Raw genomic sequence first — 24,451 nt, 5'->3', positions numbered from 1 at the left:
TAAGAATTTTTCGGTGGCGCTTCGTAGCTAGTGGATGGTGTGGCCGGCGGTGATGGATGGTGGTGGCAGGGGCAGTCGTTTTGAGAGAAAGAGAGAGAGGGGCGTTGCGTTTTTTTCACTTGAGGGAGAAGGTTGCCGGAGATAGAACGATGTGGTGGTCGGCGGTTTGGGGGAGAGAGATAAACTAGGGTTGGGGGTTTTTTCTGCGTGGTGTCTAAGGTTTTTTCTTTTTATTCCTAACACTTATCAAAACGGCGTCGTTTTGGTAAGTGTAAGGAAACCCTAATTTCAAGCAAAACGGCGCCATTTAGCGTGCTTGTTTTAATAGGATTTTTTTTTTCTAAAAGGGCATTTTAGTAACTTACCATTGTCAAAACGACGTAGTTTTGAATTTTCCATCATATTTGACAGTAATGACTAACGGAGTAGCCAAATTGCAACTGTTTGGTAGTTAGGGGGCTACTTTATCACTTTCTGAACATTAGGGGGCTAAAATGAAAACGGTTGGTAGTTTGGGGGGCTTTTTTATATTTTTCTCAAAAGGGCATTGTAGTAACTTACCCGTAACAAACGACGTCGTTTTGCAGTTTCCGTCCAAACTGACGGTTTTGACTAACGGAGTGGCCAAAATGCAATAATTTGGTAGTTTGGGGGGCTACTTTATCACTTTTGGAACATTAGGGGGCTAAATCGAAAACGGCTGGTAGTTTGTGGGGCTTTTTTATATTTTTCCCTTTTTTATAAAAAAATAAAAAAATAAAAATTAGGGGCAATATGGAAATTTTGGGATAATATTGGTCGAATTGAAAAAAAATTGAAACTTTGTGGGGGTGGATTGCAAAAATTGAAACTTTGGTGTTCGAATTGAAAAACGCTGTCAACTTTGGGGGGGGGGGTAAACTGTAATTTTTCCAAATATAAAAAAGCCCCCCAAACTACCAGCCATTTTCATTTTAGCCTCCGAATGTTCAGAAAGTGATAAAGTAGCCCTCCAACAAAATGACGTCGTTTTGAATTTTCGTCCAAACTGACGGTTTTGACAAACGGAGTGGCCAAAATGCAATAGTTTGGTAGTTTGTGGGGCTATTTTATCACTTTTGAAACATTAGGGGGCTAAATCGAAAACGGCTGATAGTTTAGGGGGCTTTTTTATATTTTTCCCTTTTTTTTTTTTAATTTTTTTTTTTTATGGTAAAATACATGGATATTTGTCTTCTTTGTCCACTTTTTATGATTTTATTTTTATTTTATATTTTTTTAGTTTGATGTGTACTACTTCAAGAAATGATATTCAAAAATCATAATGATGAATAAGAGAATAAAATCCTTGTCTTGTTAGTTTTCATTGAAGTATTCCTAATTATCAGTTTAGACCTCTCGTTTTCATTAATTACTTTTGGTTGGATGATAATTTCTTGTATCAATTACCTTGAGAATAATTTTAACATTGTAACTCTTATGTTTTTTTTTTCTTCAAACATACTTTATACCACAATCAACTGGTATATCTCTAGGTGCAAAGGTCGGGATTGTTGCTGCTAGTACTTTTGTTATATTTTTGGTTCTAGGTATCTAGGACAGAAAAATAAGATGGAACAAGGTATTTGCAAGGCAATTAATGTTGTTATTATATAGATAAATATTTATTTATGATATGTTCTTTGGATTCTTTGCATGTGTATGTATGTTTGAACACACAACAGGTGCATATGCACACAATACACTTTAAAATGTCTCAAACTAAGTGGAATGTCAATAATTTGACATGCTTATGCATCTGACTTGGCATCTTCCTCAGATTTAAAGGGTTTGAACTTGCAAACTGGTACATTCACCTTAAGGCAAATCAAAGCTGCAACAAACAACTTTGATGCTGCAAATAAAATTGGGAAGGTGGTTTTGGTTCTGTTTATAAGGTATTTGCAGAATAAAGCTTTTATTTTTAGTGAATGTTTCTTATTGTAGTTCTTTCTTTTTTAAGGGTTCCTTGTTCATAGATGAAAAAAGTTTATGTTTCTCAAATGCAGGGCCTTTTGTTAGATTGCACCATAATTGCAGTCAAACAGCTTTCTTCTAAATCAAAGCAAGGGAATCGTGAGTTTGTAAATGAGATTGGCATGATTTCTGCTTTGCAACACCCTCATCTTGTTAAGCTCTATGAATGCTGTATTGAAGGAAATCAATTGTTGCTAGTATACGAGTACATGGAAAATAAAAGTTTCGCTCGTGCTTTGTTTGGTAAAATTTTACCTTAATGCACTTAACTGTTTTTGTTGTGTAGTTTTAGTCATTGATAAGATGCATGTATGCATGATCATTTACTGTTTTTTTTATTAATTTGATTGATTGAAGGTCCAGAAGAACATGAGTTGAAATTGGATTGGCCAACAAGACAAAAGATTTGTGTTGGTATAGCAAGAGGTTTGGCCTATCTCCATGAGGAATCAAGATTGAAGATTGTTCATAGAGACATCAAGGCTACCAATGTCTTACTTGATAAAAATCTCAACTCTAAGATATCTGATTTTGGTTTGGCCAAGCTCGATGAAGAAGATAATACTCACATAAGCACCGGAGTTGCTGGAACTTAGTGAGTTGTTGTGTAGTAATTTAACGTCACAGTGTTTCGTTTTATCTTTTTTTCTTGCTTTCATGCGATGGCAATAGATTCAAAGAAATAGAGAAAAAAACAATTGAAAGTAAAGGAATTGCTAGTAAAGTTCAACTATACCAAAAAAAATTCAGCTTGAGAAATTTCATTGGCTGAATTGTTTTACAATCTAATTTGACTACTTCATGGCAATGATTTTAGTTTACACATGCCATTAAGAACCAAAAAAAAAAAAAAAAAAATTACAAATTATTGCCCTTAATATTAGCAATTTTACAAATTCATGATGCTGAAAATGTTACCCGTTGTTTCGTGATTTCGTAGTGTGTTAAGTGTTAAAATATTCATATTTTTAGGCCTTAACTTACATGTGTTAATCCTTTAGTTTTGATTAATTTAGGCCATTTTAGTTATTTTATGTGTTTTCCTTGTTTTCGTAGGTCATTGGAAGAAAAATAAGCAATCTCAGAAGTTTCGAACTTAAAAGAGCTATTTTAGGAATTTTGGAGGTTCTGGTAGTGCGATCGATCGCAGGGGAGCTGCGATTGAGTGCACTACAGGCGAAGACCACAAGCGCAAGGCTCCCGCGATCGAGCGCTAGCACAAAGAGGATCGATCGCAGACCTGCGATCGATCGCACACAGGCTGCGATAGAGCGCACCCGTGCGTGATGGCCAAGTCAGCTGCCAGCCTTATTATGGAAAGTGCAAATTCTAGGGTTTTGTTACTTAGTGCGAACTAGGGCTCAAACCCTACGATTTTTAGGGTTTCTAGAGTATTGCAAAGGCTTATAAATAGACCCTTAAACCTCTAGAATAGGCACACAATTTCCAAGGAGAAGAATTGAAGCTCTTCAAGTTCAAGTTTCGGGTTTATTCTTTTCCTTTCCTTTCTTTTATTTTATCAAGATGTTTAACATCAAACTTATGTGTAGCTAATTTATTTAGCAGGGCTAGATTAAAGCCCTAGTTATGTTTAGTTAATATTCAATATTGGCGCTTTTGTGATGATCATGTTGTGGTATTTAACTTGATTAATTCATGCTTTCATGAATTCCTCATATGTGTGTGCCTAATCAACATATGCATGTGATATGGACTAGTTAGTTAAATCAATTTGGATGACCGAGTCCTGGGTTTAATAAAAGTAACAAAAGAAATCCACACCGGGTTCTTGGGTTAATCAATATGGGGAACCGGGAGTAGACACCCATGCCTTAGACCTCATGTGTTTGTTGATTTCCACAGTCTTATGCTTTCTTAAAGAATAACTTAGTAGACACCCATGCTAAATCCTTTAAGAAATAAAATAATTAGAGTAGACACCCATGCCTAATTCGTTGCTTAGGAAAATCAATAGCTTAAGGAGTAAACACTCATGCCCTTTGGTTGACAAACATTAGATATTCATAACATGATCAAAGTATTGGATATTGATATATTATCTAGATATAATTAGTGGTGGATATCAAAGCCATACCTTTTTATTATCATCAAATCAAAATTTAATCTTTGTTTTGTTTTACTTTTGGAATTAATTTTAAGCAAAATTTAGCAATCCTGGGAATTACCCCATACTTGCACCCTATACTACTATGTTAACCTCGTGCACTTGCGGGTAAAACATATAATTATTTGCCTATTAATTTATGTAGATATTTGTAACAACAAGTTTTTTGTGCCGTTACCGGGAATTGCAGCAAATTTTGTTTAGAATTATTTTCCTTTAGTTGTGTTATTTTAATTTTCAATTTTCAATTTTGGTTTTTCCTTTAATTTATTTTTGTTTTAAATTTTTCTGTTTCTCTAGTTTTTCTCCGAAGTTCCTGTTTTGCCGCTGGAGATGCGCTCGAGCGCCCCTTATGGTGCGATCGATCGCACATCTAGAGAGCAGCACAGTTTCTGCAATAATTATAAATCTGATTTTTGTTTCATGCAGGGTCAGTCGAGTCTGCATATTAGTAAGTTTTCTTATTAAATTTTGTTTTTTATTTTCCTTTTTATTTTAACTTTTTTTTTTAATTGCACACATGTGGGGAGGCGTTCCAACACCCCATAGACCATGTTCATGTTGCCATGACCCTTATCACCATGTTAGAGAATATCCTACAATGAGACAAATTTCTAACAAATTTTATTGGCACATGTACACATCGTTCTCTAGACCGGGGAACGACTGCTATTTTGATTCCTGCCGCCCATCATGGAGCCAACAGTCCAATCTTTCATGGCAAGCTCAAGCTCCCGGAATTCATGCTCCACAATATCATGGACTGCAACATCACTCATACCAACAATTTTATAATCATGCATACTTCTCTCAATCAGCTCCATAACAACAATATCAAGTTGAACCACCTCCCTTTGAGTCTTCTGAAGATACATTAGCTCTGATCCATTCAGCAATTGAGGAGATGAAGAACTCTCATTTGAAATCAGTTGAAAGGACGGAGGCCCATTGCACACAAAGAACAATTTTTCTCAAAAAGGAAGAGCCCTAAAGTCAGTCAGCTACCACTCTTCATGGAGTGTTTGCTATCATAAAGAGGAGCCATCTCCACAGCTCTATGATCATTCCTATTCCTGTCTTAGCCGCAGTCTGCGGCAATCCGTTTTCAAGATAGAAGCTCATGAAGAGGAGCCATCTCCCATGAATTGGTTTCAACATTATCATGAAGAGGAGCTATCTCCAATCAATTGGCCTTAACAATACCAAGAAGAACCACCTCCTCCAAAAAGGTCTGCCTTAGAAGAAGTGAGTCCTGCCTTAGAAGAAGTGAGTCCTGCCTTAGAAGAAGCACATGCTAGCTTAAAAGAAATAATATCAGCTTATCTGAGCCAAATGGAGGAAAGAAATCGATCACTTGAAAGGATGGAGAACTCCCGCATGCAATCATTCGAAAGGATGGAGGCTCACTTCAAGCAAATATCATACATCCTCAAAGAAAAAAAATGTCAAAGTCAGTTTGTGGCCAAACCTAATGAGCACTACATGGAGGAAGAATGCACCTACTATCATGAGCAACCTGTCACATTAAGGAGTGAAGAAGCGGTTGAAAATCAAGAGGAGGAGAGGAAGGAGGAGCAAACTGAAATTCCACAAGAACCATATCGGGAAAAAGAAGAGAGCACTGGATCTTCTTCAACATTAGCTCTTATTCCCGAAGTACCAAGAGTCTAAGAGAGAAGTCTGTTGGAGTTATGTGATGAGCAAATTGAGAACATCAAGATAGAAAAGCTCCCTGAGTTTTCCTCATACTTTATTCCAATTCATGATTCCCCACCGGATGAGAAACTGTTTGAGAAAACTCAAAGTGGTCCTCCCCGATCTATAGACATTTGGAATCACCTTGCAACAGAAAAGATTCATTCCCTTCGGTGCAAGAGAAGAAAAGACTGGTGCTTCAAGTTTAAAGTGCCACAATTTGGTTGAAGACGTTAAACTTAGTGCTCATGGGAGGCACCCCACAACATATCCTTTTTATTTTTGTTTGTTTGTTTTATTTTTATTTTTATTTTATTTTATTTTGTTGTGTTTGTTTTATTTATTTTGTTTATGTTTTCCTTTGTTACCTTAGTATTTTGCAGGGACGAGTGTGCTTCAGTTCAAGTTTGGGGGTGTACTATGAGCCATACTATTCCAAACAGTTCGTCTATCTCCCGGGTAAATTCTTTCCATATTATAGATACATTGGGGACAATGTGTAAGTTAAGTTTGGGGGTATGGGAGACACTTTACACACACTTTGTCCCAGTTCTATTTTATTTTTATTTTTATTGTCTATGAAAAAAAAAAATTCCTAGTTTTATTTTATTTTGTTTGTGAAAAGAAAAAAAAAAAATATTTGCATGTTCATGTTTGTCTTAAAATTTTGGTTGACATTAAAAATTGTGATTTGATTTCATTGGTTAGCTTAAAATTTTGAACACATGATCTGATAATTGAGTTTTTCAATTTGGTTACTTGCTTAGGATAGTTGAGAATTCACATGTTTAATCTGATCACACACGCACATTAGCACATAATTTGTGGTGTATGACATGAAAGTCTGATGTGTGAGTTTCTATGTCTTGGGTGAAATTGGGTGATTTATTAGATGGATACTTTGACATATATATATGTGAAAAATAAAAAATTGATCATTGATAAGCTTTTCACTGAGTAACTGGACCTCTTGCCTCAAAGCATTGAGTGTTCACGTCAAAAAGTGAAAAATTTTGATTTGGTTAATGTCATGGTTAGTTTGGTTTCGTAGCCTTTTTTACTTGAGTTAGTAAGTCCTAGGGGTGTCTCTACACCTAATGCCCTAAAACCATCTGGTTTTGGAGTCATTGACTTAACACTCGTTACATGGGTCAATTAGAAAGCTTAAGGGAACCTAACATTGCACAACCTGACGAAAAAGAAATAGAAAAATATGCCATTGTTGTTCATTTTAATAGGGATTTCATTGAACTTTGAGATATGAAGACATTACACATTGGAAATACTTGGAAGCTTCATATTTATGTGCTAGTTCACTTTACATTGTTATTTATTTATTTTTTATTTTTTTTAAAAAGCTTGAGGGTAATTACGTAATTTCATAGATTTCCGTCTAATTTGACGGAAATTAGTAACGGAAGGTTTAAATAGAAAATTTTTGAAACATTAGGGGGGTATATTGCCAATTTTTAAACTTTGAGGTTCAAATTGAAAAACTCTTGAAACTTCAGGGGGTAAAGTGGATTTTTCCCTAAAGAATAAGTATAATCCATCTTCGGTTGGCACAGACCATCCACCAAACCACTAAGATGCGGTACGACCCGTCTTCCCTAGGTATGGATTATCTAATTCTTTAATAGGATACATACAATCAAAAAAAATTTATAATCCATCTTCTGTTGGCACAGACCGTCTACCTAAATTATATTAAACTAGGGTATAGTACGATCCGTTTTCCCTAGGTATGACCTATCTAACCCTCTTGATCATATGTCAACTAAAACCGTTGTATAATCATCATCCCCATAATTACTGAAAATAAGAATGATTTGAGTTCAATAAAGGTAAAAAGCTTTCTAAGACAAGATAAAGATTTCACCAATATTGATTTTGAATTTGAGAACAATTGCATTAAAGCATTAAGAACAAAATCAAATTATAGCATTTCTGATAATTATAGGACCAACACGCATAAACTGAAAATCTATAAATTATGATACAATCAAACCATTGTGCTTGGATAGGGTTACATCAATACCCTATGAAGGGTTTTAGCCACTCATGACTCTGCTATGCCTCCAATAAATATTTGCTAAATTTTGGCTCTAGGTGGCAGTGTATCACTATTCAATGTTTAGAAGCCTATTTATAGGGATCAAAATAAGCCTAAGAATTCGAGGAAAATTGTAGGTCAGTCTCCCAGTCCAAGTGGGAGACTGAAAACCTTCTCCAGGGTGTATTTGGGCACTTTCCGCAACTTGGGAGCCCGAGTACGCTCAAACGCACTTCCGTTCGAATGGGAGCCTTCACCGTTCGGACGGGGACTTACTCAATTCGGACGGCCTGCGAACGAAGGCTCTTTTGACCTAGTAAACATCGGAATTAGCACACTGTAGTGAAACATGACTTTGTAGATTTTTGAGTTAGCTTTCCAATTCCGCAAAGCTTGCTCTAATCTGAGATCTGGAACTCTAGATATGGCTTTTTTAGTTGGACTCATCACATGTGAATCATCGCACGATCCAAATTTGCTGTCAATGCTCCCCGAAGTGTAATAAGCTCCAGAATTAATGGAATTAATTGCATTTTGTAATTAAAACGCTAAAAACTTTAAAAAAAAAAAAAAAAAAAAAAAAAAAAAAAAAAACCCAAAATCAAACAAATAACAATGGTGAGGAATTAACATATGCGAGTTAAGGGGCTTGAATGTGCAACATTTGACACTTATCACACCTCCAAACTTACATATTGCTAGTCCCTTAGCAATACAAAACATAAAAAAACTGAAAAACAACAAGATAAATCCTTCTTTCGTGGGATATACGATTGCCTTTAGCATATGCAACAGGCCTTTTAAAGCCCTAGGCATCCCTAGAGGACGAGTGAAGTCACGTGAGGGTTTAATAGGAATGATACCCACAAACATTGTCATGATTATGTCATTTCCTCTTTGATTTGACAACTAACAAGTTCCTCACAGCCCAAAAAAAAAAAAAAAAAAAAAGGTTTCTCACTATGTGTTGTTTATCACAAGTCATGAATACACCCTAACAAAACGAAATCACAAATCATCTCAACCAACTTACCTTCACAAATTTTTGTAACTATTGCTTGAAGAATGGTTTGGTCCTCCCTCAAAATCAGAAGTAACATTGGACCTAAATAGTTACATTGCATGTTTATTCACTATTGGAGCAAGATATGCTGGATCGATATATTTGATGGGAGAAGAGGCAATCAATGCTTAGATTTATTTTATTTGGGAAAAGTCCTTATACCCCCCTCAAATGAGAAGTGCTATACTTCTCCAATTTTTTTTCGAAGTTAATTTCTAAATGATGTGTCATCATCTCATGAGACTTATTGTTTTGGGAAATGTGTCATCAACTCGTGGGATGATGAGACATCATTTCATAACTAATTTTTGGAGAAATTTTTTTTTGAAAAGTGTAGCAATTTTCCCCTCAAACTACCACATAATTGACAATTTTTCAAAACTCTTAATTGAGACAATATATCTCTCAAATTGCCAAAAAATCGTCAATGTGTCTCCATGGAGTTGCTCAATCGGCTGGAGACCACGCCTCATGAAGGGGAGGTCACTAGTTCTTATCCCCCTCCTCCCTTTTGTGCGGAAATGTAAAAAAAATTAATAATAATTATTTCATTTGAAAAAAAATGGACGTATCCTTCTTCCCTCAAAATTGGAGCGTCAAAAACCAACCGCTTCTCTCAGTTTTAGTGAGAGAAGCTCCTCCTTCCCTCTAAGTAGAGAAAATACTACCTCCTTGTGAGGTTTTCTACCAATGTCAGTGTGGTTTTCTAGGGAGGAGGGAACCTCCCCTCTCCCTTTGATTCTTCTCCAGTTGTAGTTCTTTTCATGTTTTCTTCATTTTTTTGCCGCCCGCCTGCATAGTGTTTTTTCTCTATCTTCCACTGACCACTACTCCGCTGCCGTGGGTTGCCCGCCTCCTTCCCTGTTTGGCCGTCGCCGCTTGCCATCCTCCACTCTACAGCCAAGATCTCCCTTGGTTCATAAATGGGTTTTCTACAATCGCCATTCCACCGTCATCACTGGACGCCCAGCTCCTCACCGCCACCTTGCGATCCGTCATCAACACTACATGCACCAGAGCGTGAGCTCTATGCGCTTGAGCGTGGATCTTATGCGCTGGCGCGTGATCCCCATGGCCCGAATAGTGGACTTCTCCACCTTCAATACCGCCTTCACTGCTGTTGTGCAAATATCCACCTAAATTAATAGGCAATAATTGTACGTTTTACCTGCAAGTGCACAAGGTCAACATAGTAGTATATGATGCAAATACGGGATCATTCCCACGAGGATTGCTAAATTTTGCTTGAAATAAATTCCGTAAGTAAAACGAAACAAAGATTGATTTAGGTTGATAATAATAAAAGGTAGAGCTTTGATATCCACCACTAATTATATTTAGATAACATAACAATATGCCAATGCTTTGATCATGTTATGCATACTTAATGTTTGTCAACCTAAGGGTATGGGTGTCTATTCCATAAGCTATTGATTTCCTTAAGCAACAATTAGGCATGGGTGTCTACTCTAATTCTTTTCTTTCTTAAAGGATTTTCCATGGGTGTCTACTAAGTTCTTTAAGAAAGCACGAATTTGTGAAAATTGACAAACACATGAGTCCTAGGGCATGGGTGTTTACTCCTGGTTCTCTATGTTGATTAACCCAAAAATCCGGCGTGGATTTCTTTTGTTACTTTTACTAAACACAGGACTCAGTTATCCAAATTGATTTAATTACCTAGTCCATACCATATGCATATGTTGATTAGGCAAACACATATGAGGAATTCATGAAAGAAGGAATTAATCAAGTTAAATATCACAACATAATCATCACAAAGGCGCCAATATTAAAATATTAACTAAACATTATTAGGGCTTCAATCTAGCCCTACTAAGTAAATTAGTTACACATGAGTTTGATGTTAAACATCTTCATAAAATAAAATAGAAAGGAAAAGAATAAACCTGAACCTTGAACTTGAAGAGCTCCAATTTTCTCCTTGGAAATTGTGTGTCAATTCTAGAGGTTTAAGGGTCTATTTATATGCCTTAGGGATACTCAAGAAACCCTAAAAAACGTAGGGTTTGAGCCCTAGTTTGCATAAGCCTCAAAACCCAAAAATCACAATTTCCATAAAGAGGCTGGTGACTGGCTTGCTTCTTAGGCACGAGTGCGCTTGATCGCAGCCCATGTGCGATCGATCACAGGACTGCGATCGATCCTCTATGCTGGGTGCTCGATCGCAGGTGCGATCGAGGCTGCTGCTTGTGTGCACGCCTTGTGCTTGTCTTGGTCTTCGCCTGAAGTGCGCTCGATTGTAGCTCCCCTGCGATCGATCGCACTACCAGATCCTCCAATTTTCTCCAAAATAACTCTTTAAGCCCAAAACTTCCAAAATTGCTTCCTTTTATTCCAAAAGCCTACAAAAACAAAGAAAGTACATACAAGACCTAAAATGGAAGAATTTAACCAAAACTAAAGGCTTAACAAATGTAAGTTAAGGGCTAAAATATGAATATTTTGGCACTTAATACACCCCCAAACTTACATATTGCTAGTCTCTTAGCAATACAAAACTAAAAACTAAATGGAACAACATAAAACAAAAAGATAAATCCATCTTTCGTGGGATGTATGATTGCATTTAGCATATGTAACAAGCCTTTTAAACCCCTAGGAATTCCCTAGAGCACGAGTGAAGTCTCGTGAGGGTTTTCCAGGAATGTTACCCACAAACATTATGCAAGAATTCATGTTATCCAAAAATTAAGGTATCACTCAAAACCATGATTCTCATTCATTAGCAAGCTTAAAAAGATGAACTCCATCTTCACAATGAATTGAAGTTTTAAAGTTTAATCACTTACAAAAGACATGCTAAGTCATCACAAGTTCAAAACAGTGTAAAGGAAACTAGCACATAAATATGAAGCGTCCAATTACTTCCAATATGCAATGTCTCAATATCTCAAAGTTCACTGAAATCCTTATTGAATAACAGTGGGTTTTTTTTTTTTTTTTTCCCATCAGGTTGTGCAATGCTTAGTTCCCTTAAGCTTTCTAATTGACCCATGTAACGAGTGTTAAGTCAATGACTCTCAAACCAGATGGTTTTAAGGCATTAGGTGAAGAGACACCCCTAGGACTTACTAACTCAAGTCAAAAAGGTTACGAAACCAAACTAACCATGACATTAACCAAATCAAAATTCTTCACCTTTTGACGTGAACACTCAATGCTTTGAGGCAAGAGGTCCAGTTACTTAGTGAAAAGCTTGTCAATGATCATATTTTATTTTATTTTATTATTTTTTTTTATCACATATGTATATGCCAACGTATCCATCTAATCAAACATCTAGTTTTATCAAGACTTAGAAACACACACATCAGACTTCATGTCATACCTAACAAATTATGTGCTAATGTGCTTGTGTAAGATCAAATCAAACATGTGAATTCTCAATTGTCCTATGCAAGTAACCAAACTAAAAAAAACTTAATTATTAAATCATGCGTTCAAAATTTTAGGCTCACCAATGAAATCAAATTACAGTTTTTAAGATCAACCAAAATTTTAAGACAAACATGATTATATATATATATATATATATATATATATATATATATATATATATATATATATATATTAGAAAAAAAAATGGGACAAGGTGTGTGTAAAGTGTTTTCCATACCCCCAAACTTAAATTACGCATTTTCTCCAATGTGTGTATAACATGGAAAGATCTTAGCTGGGAGATGGACGGAACTATCTGGAATAGCATGGCTCATAGCATACCTCCAAACTTGAATTGAAGCACACTTGTCCCTGCAAAACAAAATACTAAAACAACAATAGAAAACAAGAAGAACTAAAAATAAAACTAAAATAAAAACAAATAAACAAGGAAATGAAAAAGGATATATTGTGGGGTGCCTCCCATGAGCGCTAAGTTCAACAACTTCAGCCAGACTGTGGCACTTTGAGCTTGAAGCACTAATCTTTCCCTCTCTTGCTCCAAAAGGAATGAAGCTTTTCTGTTGCAAGATGCTTCCAAGTGTTTATAGATTGGGGAGGACCACTCTGAGTTTTCTCAAACAGTTTCTCATCCGGTGGGGAATCATGAACTGGAATATAGTAAGAAAAAAACTCAGGGAGCTTTTCTATCTTGATATCCTCAATTTGCTCATGTGGTAGCTCTAACAGACTTCTCTCTTGGCCTCTTGGTGTTTCAGGAATAAGAGCTAATAGTGAAAAAATCTTAGTGCTTTCTTCTCTTTCCTGATGTTGCTCCTGTGGAACTTTGGTTTGCTCCTCCTTCCCCTCTTCCACTTGATTTTCAGCCACCTCTTCACTTCACAATGTGACAGCCTGCTCTTGATAGTAGGTGCACTCTTCCTCCATGTAGTGCTCATTAGGTTTGGCCACCAACTGAATTTGACACTCTTCTTCTATGAGGAAGTCTGATATTTGCTTGAGATAAGCCTCCATCCTTTCAAATGATTGCATGCGGGAGTTCTCCCTCCTTTCAAACGATCGATTTCTTTCCTCCATTTGGCTAAGAGAAGCTGATATTATTTCTTCTAAGCTGGCATGCACTTCTTGTAAGGCAGGACTCATTTCTTCTATGGCTAACCTTTTTGGAGGAGGTGGTTCTTCTTGGTATTGTTGAGGCCAATTGGTTGGAGATAGCTCCTCTTCATGATAATGTTGAGACCAATTGATGGGAGATGGCTCCTCTTCATGAGCTTCTATTTAGAAAATGGATTGCCGCAGACTGGGGCTAAGACTGGAATAGGAATGATCATAGAACAATGGAGATGGCTCTTCTTCATGATAGCAAATACTCTCTTCCTCCATATAATGTCCATGAGGAGTGGTAACTGACTGACTTTGAGGCTCTTCATTTTTGAGAAAATCTGTCCTTTGTGTACAGTGAGCCTCTATCCTTTTAACTGATTTCAAACGAGAGTTCTTCATCTCCTCAATTGCTGAACTGATCATAGCGAATGTTTTCTTAGGAAAGTCAAGAGGAGGTGGTTCAGCTTGGTACTGTTGTTGTGGAGTTGATTGAGAGGAGTATGCATGATCGTAGAATTGCTGATATGAGTGATGTTGCAGTCCATGACATTCTGGAGCATGAATTCTGGGAGCTTGAGCTTGCCATGAGAGATTGGACTGTTGGCTCCATGATGGGTAACAGGAATCAAAATAGCGATTGTTCCCTGGTCAAAAGAACGATGTGTTCATGAACCCATAAAATTTGTTAGAAGTGTGTTTCATTGTAGGACATTCTCTAACATGGTGATAAGGGTCATGACAACATGAACATGGTCTACGGGGTGTCGGAATGCCGCCCCACATGTGTGAAAACAAAAACAACAAAAAGTTAAAACTAAAAAAATTAAAAACAAAACTAAAATTAAAACTTACGAAAATGCAGACTCAACTGTCCATGCATGAAAAGAAAAGAAAAGATAAAAATGAGATCTATAATTAATACAGTAACTGTGCTACTGTCTGGATGTGCGATCGATTACACCGTGAGGTGCGCTCAATCGCCCTGGTTGGGCGCTCGAGCGCACCTTCAAAGGCAAAACAGGAACTGCGGAAAAACGAGAAAAACAGAAAAATTTAAAACAAAAATAAATTAACGGAAAAAATTCCAAACAAAATCAAACAATCCCCGGCAACGACGCCAAAAACTTGTTGTGCAAATATCTACCAAAATTAATAGGCAAATAATTGTACGTTTTATCCGCAAGTGCACAAGGTCAATATAGTAGTATATGATGCAAGTACGGGATCATTTCCACGAGGATTTCTAAACTTAGCTTGAAATAAATTCCGTAAGGAAAACAAAACAAAGATTGATTTAAGTTGATACTAAAAAAAGATAGGGCTTTGATATCCACCACTAATTATATTTAGATAATATAACAATATGCTAATGCTTTGATCATGTTATGCAACTTAATGTTTGTCAACCTAAGGATATGGGTGTCTACTCCTTAAGCTATTGATTTCCCTAAGCAATGAATTAGGCATGAGTGTCTTCTCTAATTCTTCTCTTTCTTAAAGGATTTAGAATGGGTGTTTACTAAGTTGTTCTTTAAGAAAGCATGAATTTGTGGAAATCGACAAACACATGAGGTCTAGGGCATGGGTGTCTACTCCCGGTTCCTTATGTTGATTAACCCAAGAATCCGGCTTGGATTTCTTTTGTTACTTTTATTAAACCTAGGACTCAGTCATCCAAATTGATTTAATTAACTAGTCCATACCACATGCATATGTTGATCAGGCAAACACATATGAGGAATTCATGAAGGCATGAATTAATCAAGTTAAATATAAGATCATCACAAAGGCGCCAATATTGAAATATTAACTAAACAAAAGTAGAGCTTCAATCTAGCCCTACTAAGTAAATTAGTTACACATGAGTTTGATGTTAAACATTGATAAGTGCCAAATATTGCATATTTGGACCCCTTTATTTACATTAGTTAATCCTTTAGTTGTGTCGTTATTTAATATTTTGTGTTAGTTTTGAGTTTTTAGTGTTTTGTAGGTCATTAAAGAAAAACTACAGCTTCAAAGGAAAAAATGCAAAGTTTGGAAGAAAGCATACTTTGAGAAGACCTAGATGATGTGGTTAAGATCAACCAAATCCAAGAAAAAGGTTAAATCGGAGTAAAGATCAGATTGGATTAAAGATAGATTGGATAAGATTTCGGATCGGATTCAAATTCAGATTCTGTACATGTCTCAGTATTTTGATTATAACTTTTTGCTCAAATATTGGATTAAAGTGATTCAAGTGGCATTGGAAAGTTAACTGAAAATTATGCAATTCATTGGGAAATAGGATTTTCCTAATTCGGACGGTTACTATGCCAAAATCGCCCCGATTTTAGACTTCTATTTTTTGGGAGACAGACTTCCAAATTATCTAGGTTTAATAAGGTTTTTAGGACTTTCCTAAGCCTATAAATAGACTTCTTTGCATTCAGGAAAAGATACACAATCCCAGAGAGCAAAATTCTTTTGTTTAGTTTTTCTTTAGGTTTAGGCTTAGATTTTATTTTTATGTGGAGCTAAATTCCCTACTAAGGTTTGGGATGAAGCCTCACTGATGAAGAACGACATTACTTTTATGTAAGTCTTTATGTATCTGATTTATTGAGTTTTATATTTCAATTGTTTTATTTCTAATCAATGTGTGGAGTGATTATTGGATATCTCTTGTGATTCAAGGATACATGTGATGATTTGAGATAATTTCATATGATTGATTGCTTGGTTTTTAACTCATAAAAATTGGATATCCCTTGTGATTTGGTCTACGGATACATCTAGTGTTTCAATTGAATTTGGATTCCTTTTGTGATTTGGTTAATGAATGGATACATGGGATGATTTTGATTAATTCTTTGAAGCATAGTAAAACATACATAAGATTTAAATTGTGAGAACTTCGGATAAATATTGATGAACATGGAGTATGTTATTATGATTCAGTGAGTGTGGATTCCTAAACCTGAGTCTTTACCTTTTGTTTTATTTTATTTAGTTTATGTTTATCCTTTAATTTTCAAAACTCAAAATTCAAACTTTTTTTGGAACTAGGTTAGGGTAAAATTAGTTTAGATATAAGTTGCTCTTTCAAAAGTACAATTCTCTGTGGGTTCGACCTTGCACTTGCAATCCATTAAACTACAATATATTCGTGCACTTGCGAGTTAAATAAATTTGTACAACAAGTTTTTGGCTCTTTATAAAATAAAATAGAAAGGAAAAGAATAAACCCGAAACTTGAATTTCAAGAGCTCCAATTCTTCTTCTTGGAAATTGTGTGTCTATTTTAGAGGTTTAATGGTCAATTTATAAGCTTTAGGGATACTCTAGAAACCCTAAAAAACATAGGGTTTGAGCCCTAGTTCGCATAAGCCTCAAAACCCAAAAATCACACTTTCCATAAAGAGGCTGGCGGCTGGTTTGCTCCTCACGCAGGGGTGCGCTCGATCGCAGCCCGTGTGCGATCGATCGCAGGACTGCGATCAATCCTCTATGCGGGGCGCTCGATCGCAGGTGCGATCGAGGCTGCTGCTTGTGCGCACGAGCGCACGCCTTGCGCTCATCTTGGTCTTCGCCTATAGTGCGCTCGTTCGCAACTCCCCTGCAATCGAACGCACTACTAGATCCTTCAATTTTCTCCAAAATAACTCTTTAAGCCCAAAACTTCCGAAAATTGCTTCATTTTCTTCCAAAAGCCTACAAAAACAAAGAAAACACATCAAAGAGCTAAAATGAAAGAATTTAACCAAAATTAAAGGATTAACAAATGTAAGTTAGGGGTTAAAATATGAATATTTTGGTACTTAACAACTGCTGGTTTTGGGTTTTGTGTTGTATTTCTGCTTGTTGTTTTTATTTTTCCATTTTTTATTTTTTTCCTTTGATTCCATGTATTTCTTGCTGTTTTGTTTGGGTTTTGTGGGCTTTTGTCTCCCTCTATATTTAGGGTTTAAATGTTGTAGTAGATACTAGTGTTTCTAAAGACAGTACTCCCTTCTCTTTGGTTCCAGATTCATATCTTACTCTTTCCTGATATGACTTCCTTTGGTGGTCAATGTTGTTCTGTGCTGGGGTACAGATGGGTTTGTACCTCATGGGGTTCTTACATCTCCAATTAGGGTATGTAAACCTCTTGAGGTTCGTACTATTCGTTTACAACTTTCGCTTTTTAAACCGCTTTATGCAGTCCTTTGGAGAGGACCAGACCATTTATTTAGCCCATTTCCTACTTTGGTTTGTTTAGTTGCACCGTTAATTTTCGTGTTTGAGTTTGTTGTAGGCGAGCTCACCCCTTTTTCCGTATTTTGATCACTTATACCCTTTTTCCAATTTAATTAAAAAATAAAAAAATAAATTTGAGCGTCAAACCAATTTAAAACTATTGCAGAGAGTAGTTTCTTGACTTGAGTAAATACAATAGTCAACGCCAGCAAACTAAATTAAATAAATAAAATGTCTATTGGTTAATGTAGAAATAAACAGCGAATAAAAAAAGGAAACAAAGACTTTAGTATTGATTAAAAAAAAAAAAAAAGACTTTAGTATTACTCATATAAACAAAGAATAATAAAAATAAACTTATCATTGGCACGCTACAATTTGATTAGACAAAAAAAAAATAATAATAATAATAATAAAATAAATAAATAAAAATTGGGGCATCAAACCAATTTAAAACTATTGCAGAGACTAGTTTCTTGACTTGAGTCAACGCCAGCAAACTCTGTCCCAAACTAAATAAAATAAATAAAATGCATTTGTGAGACCCCATGTGCAATAGACTTTAGGATAATAAAATAAACTTATCATTAGCACCCTACAATTTGACTAGAAAAAAAATTAAAAAATTAAAAAATTAAAACCAAATTAAAACTCTAATAAAATAAACTTATCATTATTGGAAACGCAAATGAAGTCAAAATGGCAAGATTTTTTAAGATTAACAGTTAAAATTTTGATTCATTAATGATCATTTTCGCAAACGAATACCCAACATGGTATTAAAGTAAATGTAATATTTATTAATTATCTATATTTCTAGTTTTTATGTATAATTGGCAAGTGCTTGTCAGTTTTTAAAGAGACATTTGTTACTTATTTTCTACCATACTACTATTTTCTTCCGAAAAACCACATTCCGTCAGTCAACCACATTAAATTGGACGGAATATTCTGTTTTAGATATTAAATCTCCTTAAAAGACAAAAATACTCCTAAATAAAAAATTAAAACAAAAATATATAAATTAATTTTTTTAAAAAAACAGGGGGTGGCTGCCCCATCAGCTACAACGTATTGTCGCTTTGCCCTCAAGAACTGACAACCCTACTACCCGACCCTATCAGACTACCATTTTCTTCTAAAAACCCTATTCCGTTAGTCAACCACATTAAATTGGACAAAATATTCTCTTTTACTTGTTAAATCTCCTTAAAAGACAGAAATGCCCCCAAATAAAAAAATTAAAACAAAAATATATAAATTAATTTTTTTTTTAAAAAAATAGGGGGGTGGCTCTCGGCCACCCCTGGACCCACTAGGGTGGCTCGCGTGCCACCCTTGAGGTGGGTTGGCCGTCCAGCCACCCCCAAATCTGGTTGGGGGTGGCCGTTGGCCACCCCTAGGCAATGGGGTGGCCCGTGAGCCATCCCAAAGGTGGTTGGGGTGGCCATGCCCCACCCCCATGGGTCGAGGGTGGCAGCGAGCCACCGCTAGTTACCTCTGGGGGTGGCTCACTGGCCATGAGCCACCCCCTCCCCCAATCGGTAGCCACCCCTCAAATTTATTTATTTTTTTAATAAAAAATTACTTTTTTATTTTTATATTTTTAATTAAGAATAACATATATCATCATTTTACTGGTGATGACGTGATACACAATTAGAATCCGTCAAGTATTTTGACAAAATTTGATTACAGAGACTAAATTGTTATTTTGGCATATCCCTCATAGTCTCTGAATTATTATTTTTTTTTTTTTATATCACACGAATGGATTTTTAATTTAAGACAACCACATGGACTGATTTTTCATTTATATTTTTTTAATTTAAGTCTTTTTAACTGTTTTTTTATTTGTTTATATTCACTTTTTTTTATATATATATATATAAATTAAATTATAAGTATTTTTTAATTTTAATATATTTATATTTTTTGAAACTAGTACTCATATATATATATATCTGTTTAATTTTAAGGGTATTACATGTAATTTTTGTATATAAAGTTAGGGTATTTGAGTCATTTCAAGTTTTTTTAACATGATTTACGGATGGAATTGGGTTTTTTAGAAGAAAATGGTAGTCTGATAGGGTCGAGTAGTAGGGTTGTCAGTTCATGGGGGTAAAGTGACAATGCTTGATGGGCAGAAAAGATAATTACCCTAATTTTTTTAAATAGCACATTACAAACACATGTTTTTTTAAAAAAAACATTTACATCTCACATGCAAAGAGACCGATAACATTTTTATAGACTTAATTGAAGCAACCTAATTTTGAGTAAATCTTTGTCCGAAGAAAAAAAGGTCGATAAATCTTTGAGACCCTGTGGGCGATAGACTTTTGGTCTATCTTGTCTCATGGATGACATCTTAGACTCTAGGTTTACTTATAGACTACCGCATTTAAAATAATTAAAAGGTCTTGGTGGTTAGGGGTGGTTATTGGTCATATCGGTTCGGTTTTGGGGGTTTTCAGTTACCAATCGATAAGATATCGGTTAATCGGTTTCCTACTGGATTATCAACTGATAAGGATTTATACCAAAAATTGTTTGCTAATTGGGTAAAAAATTAGTTGTTTTGGGAGCCCAAATACTTTTTGTTGGGCTAAAATAGTTTATTAAAAATCAGTTGTTTTGGGGGCCCAAATACTTGGTATGGTGGTTGTTGAAAATCTATGCATCGAAGGTAAACTTCACATGCCACTAAGGATATTCTGAAAGAGGGCATCTTCTGTGTGGTCCTTGCACAAAAGGGGACTTTTGTGCCACCAATCAGGTGAGGATACCTCAGCCTAATAGGCCAAACTTACACTTGAGAAAAAAATACAACCACACTGAATCATCTCAAATATAAACCAAAAATATTTTAAAAATTAATTAATTTTTTGTAAAAAAAATAAAAAAATAAAAATTGAAGGGGTAGTTGTGCAGCCACCCTTCCCCCACTTGGGGTGGCCGATGAGCCACCCCATGGCCTGGATGGGGGTGGCTGGGTGGCCACCCCATATCTGTGGGGGGTGGCGCGCGGCCACCCATGGCCATAGGGGTGGCCGGCAGTGGGTGCAGCCATCCCCTTAATTTTGGTTTTTTTTTTTTTTTTTTTTTAAAAAAAAATAATTAATTTTTTAATTTTTTATCTTATATAAGAAAATATTCTGGTGTGGTTGTATTTTGCTCCTTATTGCGTTCCATGCTGATGTGTCAGATGGTGAATGGAAGGCACAAAAGTGGAGTTTTATGCACCATCAACATTGAAGTTATTCTCTATTATGAAATGATGATATTAGTGCATTTATTGGTGAAAATGATTTTATATTATTTAGATTTTTAAAAAATATGAAAGATACATCAATTTTAAATCGTAACCATGAAATGAATACTATATGATCCAATTCCCTTTCGCCAAGTAAATACAAAGAGACACCGATCATAAATATATGTCAATTGGTGAGATGAGAATAGCAAATAATTTATCATCAAATAAGTACATTTTTGGTATACAAAATCAAATTATCATTGGCTTTGATCTACATGTTGGCAACGCAAATCCAGCCAAAATTGGCAAGATTTTGTAACACTGTTAAAATAATAATTAAATCATTAGTTTTGGACTTTATAGGACCTAAATGACTTGACATGATATTAAAATAAAGGTATTTTTTTATTACTCACCTATTTTTTAACTTTTGCAATTTGCAAGTGCATTTTTGTTAAACATGCCGTTTTTCATAATTTTAGGGCATTTAAAACGACATTTGTAAAAATTTAGATTGGCACTTGTTATTTTTTAAATTGTCACTTGTCACAATTCTAAATTTTTCTCGTGAATGCTTTTGCTTTTATCTAAAATATGTTATGTTATTATGATTATGACGTTCAATCCATCAAAGGTTCACAATTTAATTGGGACAATTGGGTTGCTTACTTGCTTATACATGTATTGTACGTAATTCATATTTAGGGTAGAAAGCACATACACATGTATATTAGTTACACTCTAAAAAATGTTGAGCATTGATTAAACTAAAATGTAAAATGAAACACAAAGAAGTGACAATGTAGTGTAAAAATTGAACACCTAATCAAAGCATATATAAGAATTTGAAATTAACCATACCTTGGACCAATTTAGCATGTATGAAATAAAGTGATGTAGATGAAGGAGTTGCAGCATATGACGCAGATAGTGAGGAAATTGTCCAACGATTTGCTTGAATATGGATTCTATCTTCCCCCATAATCAGAAGCAATATTAGACATAGAAAGTGATGACATTGAATGTCTATTCATTGCTGGAGCAAAATCTTCTGGCCTTGGCATATTTGATGAAAGAATAGGCAATGGAGCCTCTAAATTGAGAACATGAATTGTTTGCCTTATTGAAGGTCTAAGGTTTCGATCAGGGTGAGCACACCAAAGCCCTACAATCATCAAACGCTCCAATTGCTGCACATCAAAATCTCCACCCAACCTTGGGTCAGCTGCTTCAAGTACTTTTCCTATTCTGTAGAGCTCCCAAACCCATTCCACCATGACAACTTGATCTTCAGGGGCATTGGGCTTGATTGGTTTTCTTCCACAAGCAATTTCCAGAGCGACAATTCCAAAACTATATACATCTGACTCCTTGCTAGCCTTACTAGTTGTAAAACATTCAGGAGCCATGTAGCCCCTAGTTCCTGCCAATATAGTGGTTTGTGACCCTTTAACATGGTCCACAAGCATAGCTAGCCCAAAATCCCCAAGTTTAGCATTAAAGTTTGAATCAAGCATAATATTACTTGATTTTATATCCCGATGAACCACGCATTGTTCCCATTCCTCATGCAAGTAAAGCAAGGCCGATCCCAATCCTTGAGCAACTTTGTACCTCATTGCCCATGTCAATAAGCTTTCTTCAGTAAAAAGATGTGAATCTAAGCTTCCATTGGGCATCAACTCATAGACAAGTAAGAGTTCTCTTCTTTCATGACACCATCCAATGAGTTGCACCAAATTCCTATGTCTCAATTGACTAATAATTTTTACTTCAGATGCATACTCCTTTATCCCCTGTTTAGACCCTTTAGATACCCTCTTAACAGCAATGAAGGAATTTGAGCCCCTTAAAAGTCCTCTGTAAACCCCACCAAATCCTCCTTGGCCTAACTTTTCTTCATCATTAAAATTATTCGTGGCGTAAGCCAATTCATTAAATGAAAACCTCTTCGGCCATGTTTCCCTTTGAAATTCGTCATCCATGTACCTATCCAAGGCAAGATCCTCTTCTGCTTCCGCGTCCCTCCTATTCCTCTTCCAAAAGCCAAATAGAATTAAAGCAAACACACCAAGCAAAATAGATCCACCAACACCCAACCCCACGACTAATCCTAACCTCTTGTTTTTCCTTTGGTTAGGGGCCGAATTCGGGCTTGGACTACCTGCCATTGTCGTATCTTCCAAACTTGACCTAAAATCCCATGTGTGAATTGTATGCATTGCAGAAGCATTTCCTGTTGCGGCTGAGAATCCAAAAGTAACCCATTCAGGTAGGTGATCTCTCAAATCAACAATGTAAGAAAGGGATTGCCATACAGTAGCATTGTTTATGAGACCAGTGAAGAGAACACTGAAATTATGAGAACTTGAATTATAACCAATCCGAGCTTCATTAATTCTCCCTTCCATAATAGATATTCTACTCCCCTGCCATGACACATTAGCAACAGATAGCATGGAGTTTATATCAATACCTACATGTTCGCCACGTGGATCATATCCATTGGAATAAATGTCAAACTCCACTGCAACAAAAGTATTATCCGTCGAATTTAATGACTGGCCATCCTTGGCAAGACCCATAGCGCGACCTGTGGTGGCAGGTTTAGGAATTGTTGATCCATTAGGAGCAAGAAAGAAGGCAAACCCATCTCCATACTTCGTTTTATTTTGCGAATCAATGACAAAGGAAAAGTGGGTAGTGAAATCTGTGAGATTACCGGATGCCTTGTCCCACAGCTTCATGGGATTGAAATATGTGGCTCGGCCTATAAGCGCTGATCTGACATGGTTGCTGGTGAGTTGGATGACTTGGTCTTCAGCGAAAGCTCTCTCGTAAGTTATATGGGTGTCACCCGAAGTGAAAGTGGTGAAGTTGAAGGATAAAGCACTTGTAAATGGGCGTAGAGGTGAGAAGAAATTGGTGACCATGAAGAGATAAAAAAGGATTAGGGGCTTTGGAAATGGGAAATGTTTGTTTTTGAAATTGTAAGAAGCCATGATTGGAACTTGGAAGGGAGCTTTGGTCTGAGAAGGAATTACAGATTGTAATAAAGAGAAGTTTTTTTTTTTTTTTTTTTTTTTTGTAATAAAGAGAAGTTAGCAACCGACAACCAAGTCCCCCTTTTTTCAAAACCAAGAAGCATGCCAAGCTAATAATAATAATAAACGGACACCAAGCTAGCTTTGCTCCAAAGAAATTCATATTGAATTGTCTTATTCAAAAATTCAAAGTCTAATCCCTTTCTGTAAAAATAAAAAAAAAATAAAAAAAGGGGTCTAATCCCTTGCTGCGAGCCTTCTTTGTTCCCATTTCCAAGGGAGTGGTTGAAGTGTTGAACCGCATCCGCATCCTCTAGAACTTCATTTTTTTTTCGTCTAATTTTTAGTTTTTTAGTGTTTTTAGTTGATACTTTATACTTTTTTTCTTTTTTCTTTTTAAATTTTTAAGGGTATTTTTATTTTATTCAAAAAAATTTAAGGTCCTTTTTGTTAACCTTTGATTTTA

The 24,451-nt window shown here is 35.8% G+C and overlaps 1 long non-coding RNA gene and 1 pseudogene across 1 annotated transcript; one reads left to right on the top strand and one right to left on the bottom strand.

Annotated features, from left to right (window-relative positions):
* Positions 1 to 1,468: 1,468 nt before the first annotated feature.
* Positions 1,469 to 2,641, top strand: LOC148586331 (uncharacterized). The gene is made up of 3 exons (XR_015911936.1): positions 1,469 to 1,600; positions 1,799 to 1,916; positions 2,028 to 2,641. It is a non-coding gene; the product is annotated as an uncharacterized LOC148586331 (long non-coding RNA).
* A 19,268-nt stretch (positions 2,642 to 21,909) lies between these two features.
* On the bottom strand, positions 21,910 to 23,943 carry LOC132178082 (L-type lectin-domain containing receptor kinase IX.1 pseudogene; annotated as a pseudogene).
* Between the last annotated feature and the right edge of the window lie 508 nt (positions 23,944 to 24,451).

The sequence above is a fragment of the Corylus avellana genome, chromosome 4 (assembly GCF_965113065.1).
Source record: "Corylus avellana chromosome 4, dhCorAvel1.hap1.2, whole genome shotgun sequence".
NCBI classification, from domain to species: Eukaryota; Viridiplantae; Streptophyta; class Magnoliopsida; order Fagales; family Betulaceae; genus Corylus; species Corylus avellana.
Note: the sequence above shows the minus strand (reverse complement) of the source record. Positions and strands in the feature narration are given on the sequence as shown.